Source organism: Acanthaster planci, linkage group LG13 (genome assembly GCF_054643075.1).
Source record: "Acanthaster planci isolate LZ-2023a linkage group LG13, COTS_SCS, whole genome shotgun sequence".
Classification (NCBI taxonomy): Eukaryota; Metazoa; Echinodermata; class Asteroidea; order Valvatida; family Acanthasteridae; genus Acanthaster; species Acanthaster planci.
The window spans coordinates 11,142,986-11,167,148 of record NC_141789.1 but is presented as its reverse complement, the minus strand read 5'-3'; the positions used below and the strand labels follow the sequence as shown (position 1 = coordinate 11,167,148).

At 41.6% G+C, this 24,163-nt stretch overlaps 1 long non-coding RNA gene across 1 annotated transcript; it reads right to left on the bottom strand.

Annotated features, from left to right (window-relative positions):
• Window positions 1-755: 755 nt before the first annotated feature.
• On the bottom strand, window positions 756-3,662 carry LOC147796994 (uncharacterized). Its single transcript, XR_015427501.1, has 4 exons — window positions 3,540-3,662; window positions 2,810-2,891; window positions 2,270-2,440; window positions 756-2,027 (listed from the first exon to the last, which is right to left on the bottom strand). It is a non-coding gene; the product is annotated as an uncharacterized LOC147796994 (long non-coding RNA).
• Window positions 3,663-24,163: the final 20,501 nt, after the last annotated feature.

Here is a 24,163-nt window from a genome sequence, read left to right as displayed (position 1 = left end):
ATAATAAAAACAAAACCAGGAATAAAATAACTCCCTTAATTAAAAATAGAATAGAATAGAAATTTCAGCAAGACAGGATACTTGCATACATTGTGTCTTTTGGAAATTTATTTTGTGGCCCTTGGAACAAATCACTGTCAGTACAGCCAATGTAGTTAACGGACAGAAGACCGCCGCTAAACTTTTCATTTAGGGCGCTATATGACAGAATTTATCAAACGTCAAGTGGTAATTACCTGACTGAGGCAGTAATACAAACACGGTCCCACTACATCAAAATGAGACACGAAGCTAAAAGAAGAACAAAAGAACCATGCTGTTCTTACAAACTCGAGGGACACCACGTTTTGTGGAAGTAGGATAACTCACTGTTTTTTATACAAGTAAAAGCAACACCCGTGCTGATAATTACTGAAGACTGCGCACTATACCGCCCTCTTTAGACGGAGACACGGAACCGAGGGTTACAGCAACCGCGACAGGACCACTTTACATATTAAGCTGGCCCCTAATTCCTCTCTCTCTCTCTCTTCGTAGAAGGCTTTGTGATCCTCGTACTTAAAGGGTACCAGCTTTTAACAACGATCTAAGCTTTTATCTATGCAATAAAGTGCAGCATCTTTTTTTTTTTTTTTTTTTTAGAAGTACTAGGCTTAGGAAGTACCTCTTGCGAAAATACCGACGAAAAGACACTGCCAATTTGACAAAGGGTACACTTGTGTTAAATGAAGGTTTCATACGATGTACATGTACGTCTTGAACATCTACATGTTTTAGGGATTTTTACTTTTCAAATTTTGCTGGTAAATGACATTATGCATGTTATAGATGGCGCTTTCGTCAATCTGTATTCTGGTTTACAACCTGAACCGGTAAATTTAGGTTTATGTTCGCAGACTTACTATCGAGGGCGCTATTAAACCTGAATTGCTGTCTCAGCCCAGCGAGATGTGCATCGACAAATGACTCCACCGCTAGATGGCGCCCTTGCGCAAAAACAACAGAACTTGACACCAATTGGCTATAAGCGTGATTGAAGCAGAAACCGATGCATGCACTGAATGATGAGAACACAATGGTGCAACGCTTCAACCGTCGTAAGGGGTGGAAACATTTTCAATGAGAACACATGATAATGACACGCTCACTAATGGCTTCCAAGTTTTCTTACCAAACTCAAAGCTAAATCAAAACAAGATTATACCACTAGTTACTTCACAATACATTTGATAAGAGAATTAAAGGCTTTATTATTTAAGACTTTAGGTACATTTGGACAAGGAATTAACGTAACTCTTGAAGAATTTTTTTTAAATACCTTATGCTGGGGATAAACGCAACATATTCATTTGTGATAGAAAATAATACAATGTGTCACCCTAATACAGGCAATTCACAATAGTGCGCCTCCAAGAGTCTGCATTGCGTTGGCTATTTGCAACGCGCGAAATCTGTCGACCCTTTTAAAACGCGCATTGGGTCGCCAGATTTCGTGCATTGTGATTGGTCATCGCCTCGCCCACCCGTCATCGCCTCGCAAACTCTTGAGGGCGCAGTATTTTGAAACGCCCGTGTTGACTTGTTCTTTCTGTTCCCGTTACAATTTAAAAACGCACTGTTTCAAAATGACGTCCAGCAGGCATCAAAACAACTCCCACTGTGACAGACGATTCAATGTTTCTCTTCTTCTCTCGTGATGATTCTTCAAAGAGAAAAGTTACCAAGTTCTTCGCCACTCGATGCACAAACAATAATCGTGGCAGAAGCCTATTACAACTTCACATCTGCCAGCTTGATTCGATTTTCGTTCGATGTATTCCATGGGTGTTTTAAGTGGTTACGTTAAGTAAAAATTATTGTTATGTGGAGTCTTTTGGGGATGATCTCTTGTAACTCTTGTTACTCTTGTAACTGAATAACGCTTTGTCTTCACTGTATGGCATACGCTATAATTATAACTGGGGGAGGCACATGTAGTTCCGTCGGGAGTTCAGTGGTACTCATCGCATGGATAATCTTTATTGGGTCTGTAGCAAAGATAAAAACAACTGAGTGAACACAAATTGAAAGCACGGACAAGTCTAAGGGTTTCATGATTTACAACCATGGACTGAATGGACAATTGGCCACTGAATACTAATAAGTTTGGTATAAAATCTAAAGAAAGAAGCACAACTGGTTGGCTTTGTTGCGCCGTTAACTTATTCTTTTGCTGCACTGTATCAATTATTTATGCCTCTTTATTCTCCAGGTTCGCACGTCCACTCACCTTATTTACCAAAGAAAGAGCGGGAGGCAGAACGGACTTGGTCTTGGCACCGATTGCCCTGGTACCCGTCGTAGCAGATGCAGATGGCGGTCCCTCGGCTCATGCGGCAGTAGCCATTGACGCAGCTCTCGCTGGGAGAGGCGTTGATGCAGGCGCAACTGTTGCACGCCCCTGTTGATGCGTACAAAAAAAGCCCATTTCTGAGAAAGGCTGAAGTTGGAGACTACAACATGCTCAAACAGATTTGTCATTCGTTCTGATAAGTCAATTGCGGCTGCCTTGGGTGCGGTGCTATAGTCCAGCCGAGGGTAGTCGTGCCTGTGCGTACATGGGTTTCTACATCTCCAATCCAGCAATGAGCTAGTGTACACTAACATTATGTCAGAAATGGCATTCACACAACCACTTTACTTACTATGTTCACAACTGTAATTTGGGTCTTTACTGGCGTGTACATGACGGATCTCATGTTTTTGGATGTTGAGATGATTTCAACTGAAAAAGTTATCTTTAGAGTTTGCATCAAAGAAAGAAACTTACGAGCGTCGGCCGATCCGAAATGAATGGCAACAACTACACACAGAAGCAAAATCAATGCTACGGCCCTCATGCTGCTCAGTTTCTGGTGCAAACGATTAAAAAAATCGTTTTTAGTGATGCTAGTTCTTGCAGATGATGAGAAATAATTAAGCATGAGCGTTAATTACCATTTCAGGGAAAGTGTTGCGGCGGTAATTCCCACGGAAGCAAAAGAAACGTGGGGCGGGACTCTTTCACTCCTTCCCTTTAATGCCCACGAAAATATATTCTAAAGGCAAAAAGGCCGGACTGAGGCAATTTTTTTCAACTTTAGAAGCAGAAGGTTTGTGCTATCTTTAGGGAAGTTTGTCGTTTGAAATGTAATGGAAATTTCAAACAAAAGGTGTAATGAAATGTCTTTTATAAAGTAGTACAGACTGGTAATTTAGAAATGGCTACAACTTGAAAGGCAGTTGCACATAGAAAATCTTTTAAAGCAGGTAGACATGCACATGCAGCCTTATTAAATAGCTAACGGTTGGCGATCTTGAACGGTTTTACTGCTTACAATATTGACTAACAGTCTGAAGAAACACTAGCCTGCAGGCGCCTCTAGGCCTGAAAATCAGAGTAAGTTTTTGGAACTAATTTTGACATAATTATGAGAAGAGTGAACTATACAGAAATAGAGTTGAAACAAATATTCAACGTTCCTCTACCCTTTATTTTTCTATTAAATTCCAAAACTTACATTTTGGTGAACTGTCAGACGTCCTGCTCTGTCTTGGTACGCACTAGCTTGGAAGCAAGGCAGGAATGAGGACGCTGTTATGACAGCGTTGCTTAATTCAGTGATTTCAGATGAAATATGAGCCGATTACTAATATCTTGTCGCTTTATGATATCGAACATTACATAATCATTACTATACCTTCAAAGGAAATAAGCGGATTATATTCCCGTTCTCTTGCATAACAAAAAAAGTCAAAATCTAGGGACAAATATTTACAGGGCACTGCAGCCGTTCAGAAACACGACAAAAACTTTGTTCGGCTGTATTTCATTTACCATTCTCGATGTGACCGCAAGGGATAAAACAGATGTAAAGAGTCATTTCATTATCTGCTCGGTGCCAAACAGGAGACTTGAGTGAACTGGAAATATAAAATCAGAACCAAGCTTGAACTGACGAGTTATTTTACCATATTGCATAATTCGATCAGTTCCGCACCGATTGTCTTATTACAAACAATAATTTTAAAAAGAATGAGTCGCTATTCGTTGGAGATATTTTGTAACTGACACTTCTTTTCGGTCCCCGTACTGACTTGGTTAAAGTTAAATTACTGATGGCTAAAGCAGACAGATCGGCAATCCTTTTGCTCTTAATAGGATTAATATCCGCGCTAACACTACCTGAACTCTGCACCTAAGAACTCACCAAACATCTTTATCATAATTTGTCCACTTTGTTCGGTGTCATGCACACTTGGATATTAAATATAGCACGTCAGTTAGCGACTGAGATTACGAATAGGTTTGATGGCGTAGCTCCTGTTTTTCAATCGCTCAATACGTACATGTATGCATATTTGGAAAAGCTAAATAGCGCCCTCAATATATGTGGGTACCCATCAAGCGCTCGTAAGAGTCATATTTCTGTTCATATCGGCGTGTTACATTACTTCGACCGTGCTCTCCGTGGTGTCGTCACGGACACGCGCAGTCTGCGGTAATAAGCGAAGGGTACATTTCCAATAAATCGCTAGATTTCTCAGCGCATGCTCACTCTTGTGATCCCATGGGTTATTTACAATAAGAGGTGCCATAATGGGGACCGTTCATAGAGATATTTGTCTTAATCACGAGTACGGGACTTTGTGGTTTCCAACTAGCGATATTTCGTTCACAAAAACCTGGCAGCTTATGGTGGGCCTATAAATTACATGGAGGCGGGCTGCTGCATTTAGACCGGAGCGCATAGTTTTAGTACTATTTTGAAGGTATTTTCGGGGCAAGGCGAATAAAAACGATTACTGTGACTAACATTTATGAAAGTGAAAAAAAAGTGAACATGTGGTCATAATCTTGAATTCTCAGTGAAACACAGTAAATGAACCGACCTGTTCCCGAGAGTCACCAGGCGGCGCTATTTCTGCCAGGATTTGCACTGATTTCTACGGACACGTATTTAGTGTAGTGCAACCCATCAATCTCGGGTAACAATCGAGGTTCCCCGACTGGGCCAACAGGTCATGTAACGAAAAAATAACCCTGTGAAATGATTTCGAACTCTTCAAAGCCACGACGACCAAACACATTTCTGGCCTTTCTTCCGCAGACCGTACTTGACTTGATGAGCCGATCTGCCCCACAGTTTCAAGCGATTTTTCTGAAGTGTGTTACAACGGTGTCAACGTTCCTTCGCATCGTTTCGCACTCTGTCATATTCACAAGTAACCGAGGGCTCGGCGAGGAACTTCTTTCGGCCAAGCTCAAGTACAGGCGGGAGTCACGTGAGTGTTAAATCGAGCGTATAGTCGCGCTTAAGACACGATTGTGAAAGCACGGGGGAGATAATAAATTGAACGCGCCCGAAGTCATAGTGTTGTCGGTGTCAGAGCTGTTTATAGAGATAAACAACGATAGTCAGTGGAATCCAAGTGTGCCCTCCTGCATTTCGTCTACCGAAGTTGGTTGAGATAGCCAAACTGAATGGTGGTTTTAGGCTTTTCGTCATTACTACATGCATGATTTGTTACACTTCTAGGGAAAAACACTCGTAAAATATGCTCGGAATAGTGAGGCAAAACCTAAACTAGCGTGCGTTTATTTAATGTCATACGATGATTTGAGAATTTCATTTAAGTTTTAAAAGGCTTAGCAATATCTGGATGATGTTATTTAACCAAATATCATTTACATTAAGAAGAACGACTTGATATTTGTAAGATGTAATCTTTTTGCATCAGGGAGATAATAACATGCACAGACACTGCAAGAAACTGGGGTGTTAAATTTAACACCCCCGGTGTTATCACAGGACTACACCAACCCTTTTCACTGGTGTTACAAATTTTGGTGTTATTTGGGGTTACTGTCAACACCCTCAAGTGTAGCACTTACAGATGTGCAAAGTAACACCTGTGGTGTTAAATTAAATTAACACCCTACGGTGTGGTCATCTAATAACACAAAAAAGTGTTGATTTTAACACCAGAGTTTTACAGTGAAGTGAACATGAATGACCATCTCCTTTCCTTCAAAGTATGTGCTGTTTTATTTCAACTCACATGGGATATCTGACACTTTGGTAGTTGAGGCGTCTCAAATAAGACAGGTGTTACGTTCAATATCTTACACGGTTGATTGTGCCAATATTAAATGACTGATCACACGATAAAATACGAAACAAAATCGTGCCGCACCTGACGCGCTGCTTTTACAAAGGCAACCGGTATCCGTTCTATACCCAGGTACCTAGGAGACATCTATCTTGAGGAGATGTTTTCACTTCACAGCAGCAGCGTCCTTCAACATGATACTAAAAGTGAAACCCGAGGAACCAATTTTTTTTCGGCGTAACCGGCAGTGGGCAATGCCCCGATTTTCAATCAGTGGCCCCCTCTCCTTGGTGCATCGACCACTCCTGTAATCGTCGACGAAGACCTCGGTCAAGTTCGGTTATGTCATGAGCTAACATTAGTATTATTAAGACAGCGAAAGGTAATAACGTTTACGTTTGACGAGAAAAGCCCTTCAGCAAAGCTTGCGCTGGGATAGTGTGTCTCACCCGTCGCGGCTAAATGACAGAATGTGATGAAAAACGACACCGACCGAAGTATCCTAATTTAATTAATCCCCGAAACGCGAAAATTACCACGATCGGAATTTCTCCTTTTTTTGTTGCGCTAAAGTACACAATGATTCATGCAGCACTTCCGTCGAGCGTTTAAAAAAGGACAGCGTCATTAAGGGTGGCAGACAAAATGAGAAAGCCGCGGACGTGACCGCCAATTCGTTTACCAGCAGACAACGCCGCGTGGCACAACGGTCGGTGTGTGCTTATTGTTAGCTAACGGCTGGTACCGATCCTATACGCGCGGCGAGACGCACGCAGGAATCGGTCATTTTTCAGACGATTGTTTGATTAGCAGGTAAAACACTTCCCTGGCTCCGGGACCGAGTGAGCGTTAAGTCACGACTACGAGTAGTTTATTTCGGCATTCGCATAACGTCGGTTTTATTTTGTGCTTGTGGAGGGGTCCGAATAAACCAACGCACGTTTTTAAACAAGGAATGCCAAGAAACATGATACTAAGACTGTCCACGGGTGTTTCCCCTGTAGTATCTCATTGCTGGGGGCGAAACTGCCTCCTATTTAGAATAACTGAAAACATGGTAAGTAATTAAAATCAGCCCATCCAAAGGATAAAATTCATGAAGCTGGCTGAATGAGCTATTGACGTGAATAGTAACAATAGCCTAGAATTACTGCAACTTCTTGAACGGCGACGCTCACAATCTGGTAAACAACCACGTGCAAGTTTGATCAACAATAACCTATCCACCTACGGTCGATTTTGACTGGTAACCTATGCAGGCAATTTAAACCAGGAACCAGGCAAAATCGAACAGTAGTTAACAAATTGTCGCTTATCAAACTTGCCTCACCTAAGCGGGAAGACTGCTCGAGCACATCGGTGCCAAAAGAGGACCGAAAATTAATAAAACAGGTGCCTTGCAAGGATCTTCTGTGAGCTGCTGTTGAACATTAAGGGCAGCTGCAATCAGTAAAGACATTAAAAATGCACCTTTGTATCTCATTTAACCTAATTGTTAACTTTTTTCCCACTATTTCAAAGGGCATTTTGCTGCCATTTGTTTTTTAAGCTGATGAGTATTTCCATATACATGAGCAAAATTGCGATGCTATCCCAGGAAGAAAACCTGCACACAAAAAGCCATACAGTTCTGTATATTTTGCGGGACTAAATTTTCTTGTTTTCTCTCTTCTCCTCTGATTAATTGTTGTTTATTTACACAGTAATAAATGACATCGACGCTTTTCTTAGAAATGTTTTCTGTAAGTAAATTCAGGGTTCACATGTTTAAAAGAACAATCTTTGCAATGAACTATATCTTCCCTAGATGACATCACAGCAACTGCGCCCTCAGTTGTCCAGGGAAGCATAGATAATTTTAAGTGTTCAAAAAAGTACACTTTTCATTGCATTTAACCAAATTGGAGTGTAAAAGAGTTTTTATACATTGAAGAAGAGTACAGAAAGTTGCAGAAAAATTGTTCTAAAAATAATCATTGCGGCTATACTTTAAAGTCGCCTTATTCTTTTTTGGCTGAGAACGTCGTTTCCAATTCCGTTCGTGTGTGCCTGTACCGACACCGTTTGTTCGTTGTCGGAATGGTTATTTGTTTAGATTGCTGACCTCGGCTCCCATCAAACTGTGAAATTACCATATAAAGCATATGATTGTCAAGCAGTCTGATCGAGTTGTCAGAAATTGTTGCAAAGTCGTGCCTAAATGTGAAAGTACGAAGGTAAACACCATCGGCATTGTGCTATTCAAATTCAATAGCCTATTCCTTCGATATTATCTGGATTTTATAAGCACGATAGGCCTAACTCTAAATCTCACTCAGGACAGCTGAAGTCGATAGAAACAGCTAACTGCCGACAGCATCCTCAAGGTTAAGTGCTTTTTCGGTTCTCTCCACTGAAAACAACATCCCCCCACAATTGTCAATTTATTATGATGGCTGGTTCACTCGCGGAGAATCCAAGGAACACATTACGGAAATGACGGAGCAGGGTGTACCAGTTTGTACGAGGATGCTATGGAATGATGGAAGAAGCGCTGACGTCGCTTTGCGTCAGTGGCGTGGTATAATGTAATATGCTTTGATTTGCGTGACTTGATGCAATATCCGACGAATGTGCAATAACATGTTACTCCTGTACGCTTAAACTAAGGGCTGATCACTTACGTGAGATTGCGAAACCTTGACAGTAACCTCCCAGCAATGCTAAATAAAGCTTGCATTATTCAAGCTTTTATTTTGACTTCACTTGGTTTTTCGGCGACTAATATGGAGAAAACTTTGACAAAACATCAGGCAGTATACAATTAATCAACCAGGGGGAAATCGAAAGTTCAGACGCAAATTGTCTTCATTGTCAGGGAGCACTGCCCTGTGACGTGGGGGAAAAGCTTGCTGTTGGGGGGGGAGGGTTAAGTTCAGATGCAAAGTGTATTAAAAGAGCATTGTAAATTGAATGCAAATACTGCGTGGGCAGGGCAGATGGCATCTTACAGTGAGTTGTCATTCCCCCAGAGGTGAAGTTTATCTCTCCCATCACATACGCAGCCAGCCTTTACCTGCGAGACCGCATCGACCTTCCTGCCCAAAGCCAAAAAATTATTTACCGCTGCCACGGGAACGACGACGATGCAGTTTATACAAGCCCAAGAGAAAATGTCCCTCCTCGCGTGTCAGTCAGGAGACGGGACCCTCGAGCAAAGTGCATGCGGCGCCTACGGTCGTGCGCTGTTCAAGCCGGCCACTGCCGGTGGCCGATAAGATGGTAACGACGCAGACCCCGTCAGGGTGAGATAAGTAAGGACAGAATAAAAGGGACGACACAACGTGGCAGTTTCCATCGATGCCTCATCATAAGGCGCTTAATCAGCATGTGGCGATTAGCCTAGTTTCCTGAGCTAATGTGAGTCGATGTGGAGTCCGCTCTGTGCATTACACGAATCATGAGTGGGCAAGACATTGTTTTGGCATCAAATACTGAGCCCAGAGGTAATTTCACGCTCTCCTGCAAAAACTGCATCAGGAATTTGTTAGACACGGGCTACTGCCTGGTAAAATCAGATCACCTGATGGATTAGTTGCGACAGGCTGCTCCATGAAAAATGGTTTTCCAGAGTAACGATCGTTTACACATAATGTATATATACGGTTATACATATAATGATATAACGATATATAGCTCGCTATAAGGGTCCACGTTCACTCTGTGCACAGACTTTATATTTTTGTATATATTATATGTAACTGTGATCGTGGGCAATGATTCTCTGTGCATGCCAAGAGGACATATTAAAGAATAGATACACTATACATACAAAAATAAACCACCCGATTAACATGCAGCACGGCCAACTGACCCACGAACCACATGGCAACCCAGTAGCGGGAACGGGGACCGGGCACTTAGCATATATAACTATACTGACATAACGATAAGGTTGAACGCCTAACGTTGTGTGTTTTTGGCAAGCGATGAACTTCTAGGGTCTGGTGGCGCAATGCTTTCTCGCATTAGCGGCCCGGGTTTGAATATCACCCGGGCCGACCTTGATTCAATCCCTACCTTAGTGAGTGGGTTCATCGGGCTATCAACCTGGGGTCCTCCAATTGTGAAAGTGTATATTTTTCTTGGTTTTCCTCTTGGTTTCCTTGGGCCTTCGGATTGAAGCGAGTGTGTGCACTTTTGAGGAACCCATGGTCTCATAAAAAGAAAGTATTAAACTTAATGAGATAAGAAACTCATTTTCCTCTTTCGGTAAAATGTTCAACAACAATTCTTTTTCATTTCAGTTCTATAGTTAAGTTGCTTTGAGGAATTTTCCAACTCGTCCACAGTTGCAAGCATCCTGTCAACCCAAGCTTTTGTCCAGGTTACTGTTTCAATCGAAACGTTGTTCACACACATCTGTAACTGGACATGTTTTCTGCTTGGAGTTTTCATGTTTCTTACGGTGACAGCCGAAAGAGCTTTTGCGTGCGAAAAGAACTACTCCAGGAATCTTCTTGGGACTGAAATCGAATCTGCACTCTGACAGCTGAGGTGAAGAAACTACCTACGCGAACAGTAACAACTTTCTTTAAAGTTTCTTTTGTCTAAACCTGCTCCTATAGGACGTGACAAAATGATGTTCTATTCTTCTGTTTCCCAATAAACGCGATATCATGTAAAAACCAACTTGAGCAGATTAAAAGAGCATGAAGGAAAGGTATCATCCTCATATAAGGCTTATCGTGTTACAGCGACACTGTGGCTAAAGGACAGCTACGAGACACACCATCCACGCTCTTGCAAGACCCTAGCGTGTTTTTTTAGTTTAAATAAAACCCTGCAAATTCTGCTAGAATTTTTCACTTGGTTAATTTGGGCCTAAATTCTTGGAGCATCAACTAAACTGCATTTTCTAGACAATGTTGAACGAAGGCATTGATTTTGCAGTTTATATTAAACAAAACGTTTTTACAACCTAAAAAGTACTGTTACTTTTGTTGGATAAAGTGTTGATTCAAATGGCAAATGTTTTTAGTGTGTGATGCAAGGAAAAATGTACAAACAATTTACTTAAACGTTTTTCATATTCAAGTAAAGAAACAAAGTATTAAAAATGTTCGAGAAACAGTCCATGAAATAATAACAACTAACGTAATCTGACATGAAATATTATCACGCATCATGAACGTTCAAACCGTCATTCAATGTAAAATTTCACTGTCCAATTCCGACTGTAAATCATTTTTGGCTTGTAAGAGTTTTATTTCTGATAAACCTTTTCTGCATATGAAAAAGAAAATATCGGCATTCAAAGCATTTTGCATTAAACAGGTTTATATGATTTCCAGGATGGGTACTTTCAATACTAACATTAGTTTTCTCGACATTCTTGAAGTAATATTTTTGAAACAGTATAAGTCACCACTAAATCATGGCATTAAAAGAGCATTTTGCAACAAAAAAATTTAAAGGATGGATACCTTTACTGTTAACAATGGTCATTTAGATGTTAAAAATATCTTTGCAGCACTTAGTTCTCCATAAAACAGACGATATGAAAAGGAGAGCTGTGCGAATATCCATCAAGGTAACTGCTACACTCAGCTGTATCACTTTGACAGCATTAATTTATCTAGCCGTCCCTCTTTTTCACCTGTTAAGGGCACTCGACGGCCCGAAACACCTGCGGTTCGCTGGCAAAACAAATGAGGTGTGCTCGTCCCATGTGTCAATTGTCAGTCACTACTCCTCGGAAACCGAAAGGGTGGATGGAAGGAACGGGAGGATGGATGAGAGATGGGCCTCTCTTCCCCTAATTCGACAGCTAACCTTGTCACTGAAGTTATGCGTTGATTATATGAACACCTAGAGAAGACTTGCTCGGTTATTTTCTCCAATGAACCGCATTTGTTTCATTGAAATTACAATCTTTTACCTTCTGTTATAAAAATATTTCTAATTAACAAGTTGTTCTGTCAAATAATACTCATACCCTACAAGACAACCTGAAGTCTGGCTTAAACTCTGTGATTTCGTGGATAGAAAAAGACATGCTGGTAAGTTCACTGCCCTGTGATAATTTTTCTTTGTGATTCATTCTATGCTCCAAAATGAGTTCATAAGACATCAGCTGAAGAAAGGCCACGTGAATGATCTCTTTAAAACTTCCATCAAAGGGAAGAACTGCGAGTCTGTTTCAGATGTCTTATTTCTACGCACTAGTTAAAACATAGGAGTCATAAGGTCGGCTTATTGTAAGTGGAGGCACACAGATGCTGAAAGGTTTATAAAAAATGAATCAGGAAAAACATGCATAAAGTTGTCTGAAACAATAATACCAGCACATAGCGAAGAGATCTCTTCACATCACCAGCTAATTACCTCATGTTTACTGCGACACAATCACCAAGAGCACATATAGCTTAATGCAAATGCGTAATCAATATATGCATTAGTTTGCCCAAGATTAGAAATTAGAAAGGGACACGTTTTGAAAAAAAATTGTGTCACATGGTTTATTAATGTTTCTGAAACACCTGTAGCATTTTATTATTTCATTTTTGTAAAACTTAAAAACGTTTACACGAACAAATACGTGCACCGACAATGCATTTCTGCTCGCACAGTTGTACGCGTGTTCGTGACGACACGTGATCTGCGTGTTCGAATGGTTTTGGGGCAGATGGCTCAAGAGAAAGGCATTTGACGTAATTTTGCGGTTGTGTCTTCAGAAAGACCACAGCTCGTCGGTTTTACGGTCACTTGTTGGTCTCACGGTCACGAACTATACTTTCGGTTCATTAATTGCATCTCAACTCTGTGGCGGGATTCTTTGTATCGAGATTGGACGTGGAAGGGCAGGGGAAACGGTCGAAAATTGGAAAGAGAAATTAAGGTTTTGCTAACATGTTACTTTGAATGCATACTTCTATTGCGCCTATGCAAACATGGAAATTATTCACACTGGATATTTTTTAATGGATGATGCTGTAGACTTGTACCATAAAGATTCCAATCTCGTTTCTGTCTGGCCCCAAACTAACTTGGATCTGCGCAATTCTGCAATATGTATTTTTTTAACCCTCGGTAGAGTGAGCGACCTCTCTTGGCGAGTCCATTGGAACTAATTAACGTTTAATTTTTTTTAATGTTTTGTCATAAGCATTCACGGTGTTCACGACTAACACGACATGATCAATAGACCTACAACATAATGACGTAATGCAGTGTTCACCGCGGTGCATTGTGGGTGAAAGGTGGGGATGTTGCAGGAACGCGTCGACGTGACACGTTACGTGTAACGTATACCATAAGGCGTGTGTATCGACCTGACACCAAAACAACAACAACAACAACAACAAAAAAAAGTAAAAATTCCCGATTATCGTCCGAAATGGTCTATGTGAATTGCTGTGTTCCATTGTGTTTATCAAGCACTCAATCAACGCCACAGCTGCGTTTTTTTAACTTCCACTGCATTGTTTGGGTTACCGACTTTGTGAATCACGGACATCAAGGCAGTATAGACAAAGCAGCAACCCACTGGTAAATGAGATACCAGGCACGATATGTGGGAAAGGGGGGACCCCCTAAGGTGATGCACAAGCTGTATGCCCTAAGGCTATTGTGCCTACTGCACCCCCCTCAGAAATCTGAAAGGAATTCCAAAGATTCCATCAAGACAAAAGAAGACATAATAATAGAGGGGGTCCCCATTTCCCACATATCTTGCATCATATGGATAATGAAATTCTGCACACGCCCCATTCCTTAAAGCCCTTTTGTGGCAGGTTTTTTAATCTTAGGTCTGTACATAGAAAGAATAAGCCTTTTGAGATTTAAAGTTGAATAAAATCTAGTGCACCGAGTTCTTAACATTCATGTGAACATGACAATTTAAATCTCCATGCTAAAAACACTGTTGCTATATCTCCTGATTCGGGAATGAAGACCTTTATTGTGCGTGAAAAATTCCATTACTGCAAGGTGTCTCCGACTGAGTGCGAAAACACAAACAACACGGTGGTCGCCAGCACCGGGCTCACTTCCCCGGAATCGGAACCCCGGGCAATAATCGTTTTGAGTACGAACAAGATCAACGCTAAACAACAGAGCCGTGCCGGGGACTGCTTGGACGAGGTAATGAGGAACGGACTTGCCGAGGGGTTAATCAATGCCCGTGTTGGACCCTCTGGGAGCCGATTTGGAAAGGGGACCGGGGTTATAGCTAGAGGGATGTCGTTTGCACGTTGGCTTCCGTGCATGTCTCTATATACAGGTGAACACCGTAACGTGTGGTGATGGTGGTTGCTGTGTTGATGCTGCATGGTGGTAATGGTGGTTGATGCTTCATTCTTCAGATATCAACTACAATGTTTTCATTCAGATCCTCTCTTTTTCTCTTCAGACGACTGCTGCTATGCTCAGATCAGAGGCATTCGTTACGGTTGAGAGCTGCTAAACTCGTAATTAGCTTTGAGGGAAGACGACGCGCATCTTTGAGAGGAATGGTTGCGGCAGAGTGGAACCAAAAGCAAAACAGACAAACAGTATGCGTCGTGGGACGTGATGAAGCTAATGACACCGTCGAGTGTCTTTTACACGCACATCCAGACTCGGTATCTAAATAATTCTAAGTTAGCGACAGGAAAGCGCAAAAAAAGAAAATACGGTAAGACAACTATCTGTGCGCTCAATAATCCAATAAACTGCATTTAGTACAATAACAAATACAATTAACCACTCGAGATTAAAGAAAAGTGTCATCCCTGGAACAAAAGTTATACAAAATAGCGGTAGGAGGCCTTAAACCAATTCAACCTCTTCGAATAAGTCAAGTTTTCAAGCCCAAAGAGAAAAATCTGCCCGTTTGGCCTAAAGTTAACACGAAACGGAGCACATTAGCAGCAAGTCTATGGCAAATTTATACCGGCAACCATTACTGCAATGTTTGCCCACGAATCACACAAGCGCCCTCGACTCGACGAGATGTCAAACAAACGGGACGAGATGAAATTTGCAGAAGACTCGGCATCCAATCGATTGTGACGGTAGAACGGCCCTACTAAACTCTACAGAACAAGCAGATTCATTGCCGGCTCCTTCAGGAGAAATGAAGAGAACAGCAAGGCGTGTTTCATCGATTCATTTAGTAGTTTGTTAATAAGAAACCGGAAAAGAATACCACAAAGTCTCTCCTACAGTTTGAAGTCGCCACAGAGACGCAACGCAAAGGCCATCACACGATGCGTCTCAAGGCACATAACATTGTGAACTATAATCGATTTGAAAGAAGATAAAAGGTAAGCTGCTCGCACTAGAAAGATATAAGAATCCAGCATTGATTCGGTCGCGTGCAATAATTTTGCAGAGATGTGGACTTTACACACTTACAACACAGGGAGACTCACCTCTCTCGTTTGCCGACTCTAATTATTATTGATCGCGGGTATAGATTTGTAAAGCAAGCACTCAAAACATAACACACATGGCTGAATTTAATCAATTGTGAACGAGCTATTGCGCAGACACAGGACAAATTAAATATCGAAGAACAACTACGAAGTGAGGTATTCAATCTCTTAAAGAGAGTTATCTTTTGGCAGACCAAATATCCTGTGGCCGATAATTTTGGTCAATCGGACAATTTTCTGGGGCTGCAATTTTCTGAGCCCGATAGAGCTTTACTGCCGGCTCAGGCCTTCATAATTAATTCTAATGATGCTAAGTGTACAGCAAGCATTGAAGAAAGGAATGAAGGGTAAACATCAGTGATCCGAAAAGCGACAGTAGGAAATGCAAATATTCTCTTGGTCTTGGCTCAACTTTTTTTTCTGACGGCCATTCATCCTTTCTCGTTTTCCAACTGATGTGGTTTAAAACAAAACCGTGATAACAAAGAAAGCAAGATGGCGTTTAAAAAAGTTCAAGCATTTGCAGAGAAAGTCTTTCCGCGATTGAAAACATCAAGACAAAACGACATACAAAACCAAATGCAAAACAATGCACAGCACCAAATTGAAGAGAATTCATCTTGAAACACTGTCATATACATCTCAAGATGGTTGTTGTTGCAGATCGGCCCTGCATGTTTTCAAAATTAGAAGGTTGTTCAAACCTGTAAAATCTGTTTACATTTTTCACGAAGTATTTTCGTCGGCAGATGCGACAGCATTTTTTCATAGAACTTCAGCAACCCAGAATTCGTCTACAGTAACATCAACAGAACGACTCCGAAGTTCAAAACCAGACGAATTCTAATGGCTGTTTGGGAGATGTTATTCCGCAAACGGCAATCCGTATGTACACATGTAGAGTTGATTTATTCCCCCCGGCCAATATTTACTCATCTCACCGAGGATTCGTGCCCGGCTTGTCCTGGGATCACGAGGCTGGTTTCATGCAGCAATCACGAGCCTCGGGAGAGGGGAAGACACCTCAGCAATCAAAACGGCCGTGCAATCCCTGGGCTCTAACAGAGGTTGCTGGCTGTGGAATCGTTGCGCAAAACTGGGGGGGGGATCGAGACACTTTTGGGGGCAAGAAGAAGTCATATTGAAGTGAGCAGACACAAGCCTCTATTTTCTTTCCAAACCCTGCCTGTAATGGCTAGGAGTTATGTTAATCCCCGCGCTGTTTATTAGCATCCAGTTATGAAAGTCCGTATGAAAGATCATTTCCACCAGCAATATTTCTTCGGGGAATAATTCATTGAATGGAGGGTCAATTGCAACGGACACGGAGTTCATTCGATTGAAGAGAATTTCTTGCTATGTTTCCTCCATCTAGATATTTCAAAAATCATAACATTTACTACATTTATCTGGTAATTGCGCTTAGAATGTGTTGATAAATAGATATCAATTTACAAAATTATAAACCTCTCTTTGTCAATGTAGAATTAAACAAGCTATACGCCAACGTAAAAAAGGTATGCATGCAAGAGCCCAAGTACCTTGTGTAGTAGCCTTTTACCTTGTAAAAGTAGCCCTCAATTTTTCAATGACAATCTTTTTCCCTAGCGAGAAATGAAGATTTCTGAATAGGCCTAGGCCTTGTGCAAGTTAATTTTGAATAAAATCTTGTACACTGAGTTCTATAAATTCATGTGAACACAGCACGGTTTGAATTCTCCACACTAAAAACAATGTTGCTATATCTCCTGATCTAGGGCAAGCTTTCGCTTAGACACATAAGAGACGCCTTGCAACAATACACTGTTCTCAACGGATAAGAACTGTACAAAGGAACCCTACCAGATTCTATTCAAATTTAGCTTGCAAATGGGTATTCATGCAACGCTGCTCTCGTTAGACTTACAACGGCGTGCAAATACACGCTCCGAGGCGAAAAGTGGTGCTAAATTCAACTGTTCACATTGGAAGCACCGCTAATAGTATCCGAAAACCTGACATTAAGACGCTATGGATACAGAGTACGCACGAAATTTATCTCGTACATCTTCATTTTCCAAGCAAAACACGCAATAGCACGCACATCTCACATTATGAATGACCTCGGCGATAATCTTCCAGTTTAACTTGGATAAGAAACTCCCCCCCCCAAAAAAAAAACCAACCTTACAAAGGTAGGTGTAAATCGAGCTTCTTGGGAATTCTTTTCTGTCAGTAACAGGCTATTGGTCTTAATTTATATGGCTGATATTTAAGGTTCTGCTTGCAGTTCTTCACGGACCCTGCTCTAAAAAATAAGCGCGGATGTCCGCTCGAGTACCTCTCAAGCCAACTCGTCCAGCGGGGAAGATCAATAACAACGAAAGCTGTATCAGCCGAATAATAAAGACCACATCAGAACTTCTTCGTAGAGCGACAGTGGGTCTTTGTACTTCATATCGACGTTTGGTCGTTATGGGCCTCGAGCTGGGACAAGAGGGGGAGCTTTTTTCCCAGTAACGGCGGCTCCTTTGGTCGGATATGAACTTCGCTGGTTCAAGAACGACTATAGAAATGCACAACAAACTGAACACTCTCGACCAACATGGCTCTTCTTAACCGATGAGAAGGTGCTTCTGATTACTTTGAAAACACAAAACAAGAGGGGCTGGTCGACAAACCATCATCCAAACAAGAAGGGTGGCGGTAAAAGCGCAGACCGGTGGGGCCCTTGTTAAGGCTCGCTCACATGTTAGGGGCACATTCCTGTCATCATAATAAAAATTGTATGAAGGTTGAGCTATATATCTCAAAGGTTCAAGAAAAAAATGCCAACCTTGAACTACCCTTGAAATTGGCCACGTACGTAACATGTCCAGAGGTCGGTATCGAATTAGGCTTACCAAAAAATAAACGAAAAAGCAAAAGCAGTACATGCGAAAGTGCTAGTGCGTGCATATTATTTAATCTCATGTTTGGCACATGAATGAAGATTCAAAAGACGATTTGGGGTGAACGGCACTTAATTATTGTTAGTAGCTTAGGCCTAATCCATTAGCTTAGAAAAAGCTTATGGTTTACAAGTCTCACTGATGAAAATAAACTCGACACGAAAAATGCACCAAGTATAATCATGCAGAGACTGCGAGGTCTCTACACTCTAAATGTTCACTGCAACCTACTCCGGTCTCCAATGCTTCGTGCATTGATGTATGTTCTTGGCCAAGTTTGTAAACTGAAAAATAAACCATTTGTACTTCATCTGCACTTTCCATTTTCCAGTGGAGGGCATGCCAAGTCTGCGATATTTGAAAGACAAGCTATGTATACCATGCTATGTTTCAGCTTTAATCACAAAATCACAAACCCGTACATTACTTCGCTAATGACAGTGGACCCGGCAAGCATATCAAAACGACAGCAGTTTCACAGTCATGGCCTCTTTTATGGGATTACAAATGCGTCCACGACCGAATTTGATACTGAGACCAGTCCACAACGGTTCCATTCGATGAAAATTGTATGATCGCAATCCGATTAAAAATCCTCTTGAATAACAGCATACCAGCGGGTTAAAAATTATATATGACGTTTTTTAAGAGCTCCATATAACAAATTAATGAGGCTCTCAATCTCTCAATTCTTCGTTAACAACGGCGTTCCAATTTGGCCCTCTGAATTTGTTCCTTGACGTAAAGTCTACCTTTCACCAACCAAACGTCAAGAAATGCACGCATTTTTATTCTGGTTTCATAAACAAAGCTTTGTAAATCATGTTGCTTACCACTGTCTGCCACTGCTGGGATGCTCTATATAATGTCGTACGGGAAGAAAGGTTGGTAATGTAAGCATGACATATGCATCCAGGTACAGTGTAAAGTTATCAAAACAAACAATACCGTCTTAACCTTACTAAAGCTACGCACAGGAAGAAAGCTCTAACGAAGATGTTTTGCAAACATATTGCAACATTAACTATTATATTTACGACATTTTGGGGCAAACGAAAAGGGCACGTGAAGTATTTTTACATCGTAAAACATATACGCGGTGCACTTACGCAAAAATATGGAGTCCTGTGTCTTTTATTATATTTTAGGATGCACGTCCGGCAAATTAGTGGTTTCCGCCCACTTTTCGTGATATATGAGTGCTCGAGAAAACATGGCTGCATCTTCATGACTAAACATGCCACATGACATTTAAAAGCATCGTCTGAGATCTGATCTTACAAACAACAGCTAGTGAGTCGTGCAGATACTGGTAAGTTTGAATTGAAGGCGATCTCAGTGAAGAACGGACCAGCCATTCAACTTGTTGGTGTCCCTTTTGGCCCTATCAGAGCGAGCGCGCGTTATGTACAAAAGATATCAGATTATGGTGGTTGATCAAGATATCACCGGCAGGATTACCGTCTTTTCTCCCTTGAGACAATATAGGGCTGCGCGTGGACAGTCTTGGTTGTGGCCTGCAATAACACACGCCTCTATGGGAATTGTATTCAACTTTCAGCTTTATGGCTTCCATCTACTAGTGTGCCGTGTTTAATATTTTTCCAGTCATTGAAAATAATGCTGGACTGAAATTTTGTACCACGGGGCAAAAGTAGAGTAGCTGAGGTTGAGGCTCATTTTAACTTGGAATCAGGGAATATTTTTCCCGATGTTATCTGCACAATTAAAGAAATATATTTTCAATGAAAAGAACGAGCATGCGACACGTAAATGCAGGGGCGGATCCAGGAATTTTTTGCGTACGATTGTTGGAGAGAGGCTGGCACACACATAATGCATCACAATCTTACTTAAGTACAAGTAATAACCCCTACAGGATGTTACCTTATTTATTATAACTATAATTTATTTATTTATCCCCCCCCCCTTTGGAGTCAGAGAGGAGGCAGGGGTTGACCCCTAACCCCGGATGTCCGTCTGAAATGATTTTTTTTCTTGATCTTCTCGAGATTCTGGGGATATCCACATTGCATGAGGTCACAAAGAAACCTTTCCGGCAAACCATTATTCAAGATTTGTTCAGTGGTAATATTCCTATTGGACACAGTCCATGATTCGCCGTGGCACTGTTATCCAATTGTGCTATACAAATAGTGCCATTTCCATGGTTCTTGGCGCCCATCCACTATCTTGCAGATATTTGATGCAAATCTCTATCAAGACAACCTTGCACTGATGAGACGTCTCAAACTAGGACGTCTAAAGTCTTTTCCAGGGTGAAGCACGTCAATGCGGCGTGCAGAGCTCCTGGCTTGAACGTACGTGGAAATGAGTGCTTGGTGAACATTATCCTTCCGCTCATGTTTGTATGATTTATTTATTACGTTCACTTCTGATTACACCTTCGTTTGTTCTTTCATTTTTGCCATCGCTAGTCGCCGGGATAACTCGCCAGCGTTTCACACTGCTGCCACCTTTGAGCTGCAGGAAGCAACGAAAGCATTCAGACATGGGAAGCAAACACTCATAACCATGGTACAGTTAAAATCGTTTCCGGATATTAAAGCAACAACCTTGCACCAGAGGTCCATGCAGATATGCACGGTGCATATCCGGCACCATACGCTGTGAATTATTGTCTCATCTGTAATACTGCCAATTGTAAACTGCTGTGTGACATTTTTGCCTTTCCTTGCTCACTACTATAGTGATGGTTTCATCATGGAAGTAGAATTGGTTTATTAACTTCACCACATTCAAGTCGTTAGGCTGCGGCAGAATGTAGGCCTGCAAGAAGGCGAGTGGCTAGCTGCTTTGGTCACTATTTTCCTATCGGCCTTGAGAAGAAACACTCCCTCATCGGTTGAAAAGATCCACGCTGGGAGGGGGGGTGTTCGTTTGGTTGGTAGCGATGTGCAGGCAACGCACGCATCCCATAGTCGTTCGTGAACCAACGCAGGGCACTTCTCACCAAAGGGGGACCCGTTGCTATTAAAATATCGCCCTCTCTTGGTACTGCTCAGATTGGTCCCATGAACAAGCGTCACGGTGTGCTCCTTCGGTAGCCAGTCGATTGAGACACAGCCATGATCCTCAAGGATCTCCCTATTATTTGAAACATGTAACTCTGCAGAAGAGTAGCAGTGTGCACAATTTTACATCGAAAAGCACGCTGTAATGACTGAATTGTTAATCTCGACTCTTTCAGTAAAACCCACTGTTAAAAACTGCCAAAACCATTCGGGCAAGGGGAATATACCGTATAACCTATATTCTTAGCGATGTTGAAGTGAGCATCTGTATTGGTGGAACGAATGACCCATTGTTCCAGAGACCATTTCTGAAGGACGACAATGCTTCAGTGGACCATCCTTTGGGAAATGGTGCTTTGGAATATTTCCCTGGAAGGACTCATGAGAGAAACAGAAACCTGCCTCCACGAACAGATGAGTGGCACATTACCCAAACAGATATGCAATCTTGCCGCGGGAGAGGTTGACGGGGGAGTGTTAAGATCGAAATTGCGGACAGACTCTCTGACTAGGAAGAGAATTAAGCCCCAGTGAACAGAGAAACACTCTAGCGACAGGTCGGGGCAACGGTGAAATCTTGAAAAACTCGAATAGAATAACGGCAGACACGACTAATGTTAAATATCTTGTGGGAAGCATACTCAGAAGAAATGCGACCTAGCCCCTACTAAAGATTTTGTTTTTAATATAACGATTCATGTAAACATCTTTAACCGAGAATTTTGAAGTTTGCGCAAGAAGATGCAATACATACTTCAAACCAAATTGACATCATCCATTTCTATGCCCCTTTGGTGTTGATGCGGCACGTATGCCTACGGAGCAAGGACACAGAAGGAGTTGCAACTCTGGCACTTCAAAGTGTTCAATGATGGTCGCCGCCGAGTCAGACGAACAATAGAAAGCATTCTAAAAATGCCCGATTACTGCCTGCATCTTAGCTGGACAAGCGGGGCCAGTAATATCCTACCAATACTTATAGTTTTTGCTTGCAATTACATACAAATTATTGCGGTGACCAGGAAATAGAGAGAGAAAAATCCCTGATATTAGACCTACCTTTCCATCGTAAACAAACTTTTTAAATTTTGTTACACTGTTCTATTATCCATGCGAAGTTTGTAAATTTATTCTCCTCTCTCCAATACATCAGTTCAAAGACTTGGTTCGAATTTGGCTAAGACTGGCTAACAAAATGTTGCCTTTTTGGAAAGCTAAGTTCATAAGTAACAAAATGCGCTATTTCATAACAGGGAGTGATCATGAAATCTCATAACATATGCTTTTGTACGAATCCTTTATAAAAATGATTCAAACGAAACACACAATCTTGTAAACAACCGGGCTATTTATTCCCAAAATAACTCCAGAAGAAATAGCTCATTAAGGGCAATGACTGCACATAATAGACTTAGGGCACACAGCGTAATTCCAGCAACTGCGCAAGCATTAAATTTGATGTTGTCATGAGATCATACCAAGTGCCAACAAAGCACGAATATTCAATTTCCAATAGCCCAATGCACAAAGTTTTAAAGATGTAGCTTACCAGCGACAAATTGCGGCGGCGATCATAGGGTACAAAGAGGTTTCGTGTTTGTGGAACAGATGGTGCGTAGCAAGCGTTCGCTGCGCTCTGGCTATGGACATACCAGGCATGCCAGAAAGCGGTAATTGGCCAGATGTCACAGCGCGGGCAGTTCAAACTCATTCTGTGTCCTTCCTCTATGGTAAGCCAAAAATGCGATTCATTTTTCTAGCTTATCCCAAGGGAGTCTAATTCCTCATTGTTCATATACCGAGTTCGCACTGCCTGAATTATGCAAGCCAGAATTGTATCCAGAAAAGAGGCATTTAATTAATCATACATGAAAAACACAAATCTGCTGAACCAATCCACTCATCCAGATACTAGCTATTCTTTGACACCTTTGATATGAAAGACGAACTAGTCGCGCATAATGGCATAGCCGCAAGGTTCACTACCAATTTAAGTGTAAGAAAGTGCATGTCATTTTAGCCCACCATCCCAGGAGTTGACGTATTGAATGACAGAGACGAATTTAATCAGACTCGCTTCCCAAAGCCGTCCAGTTTTCTCTCAAAGCAGGGGTTAAAAGCATAGTTCACATGAACTGTTTGGTACACAGCCATGATTTGCATGGGGTATTTTTGTGTGTCGTTGCACTACAGGACTTTTTTTTATACACGCCCTGTACGTTGCGTGATGCTATTCTCGCTCCTATTTGTAGCTTACATACTGGAGGCATGGAAATATTTTCCTTTGCTCTGGAAAGGTGTTAGACACCATTTCAAGATTCGTATCGGGTAGGTGCCGCACAGAACGGTCCGACCGATACATTTACATGTATTATCGATTGGCTATCAGGTTAAGTGTTCTCAAGTGGCCAATTCTAACTGATAAATGACTTTTTATTGCATTACTCCCAAGGCTATATGGTTTCAGTGGAGCAACACCCCCTCCATTATTCACTCAAGACAAGTCACTGTTATCCGTCGGATGGCCATGTCCAATAGTCAACCGATAGGAATTTTGAAATGATGCTTTATTTAACCCATGCTACTTATACATGCTACCGGTATAAATTGCATGTAGGTGGGCAGTCCATAAGAAGGGGGGGGGGGGCGTAGCAGCTCTGTCATCGCT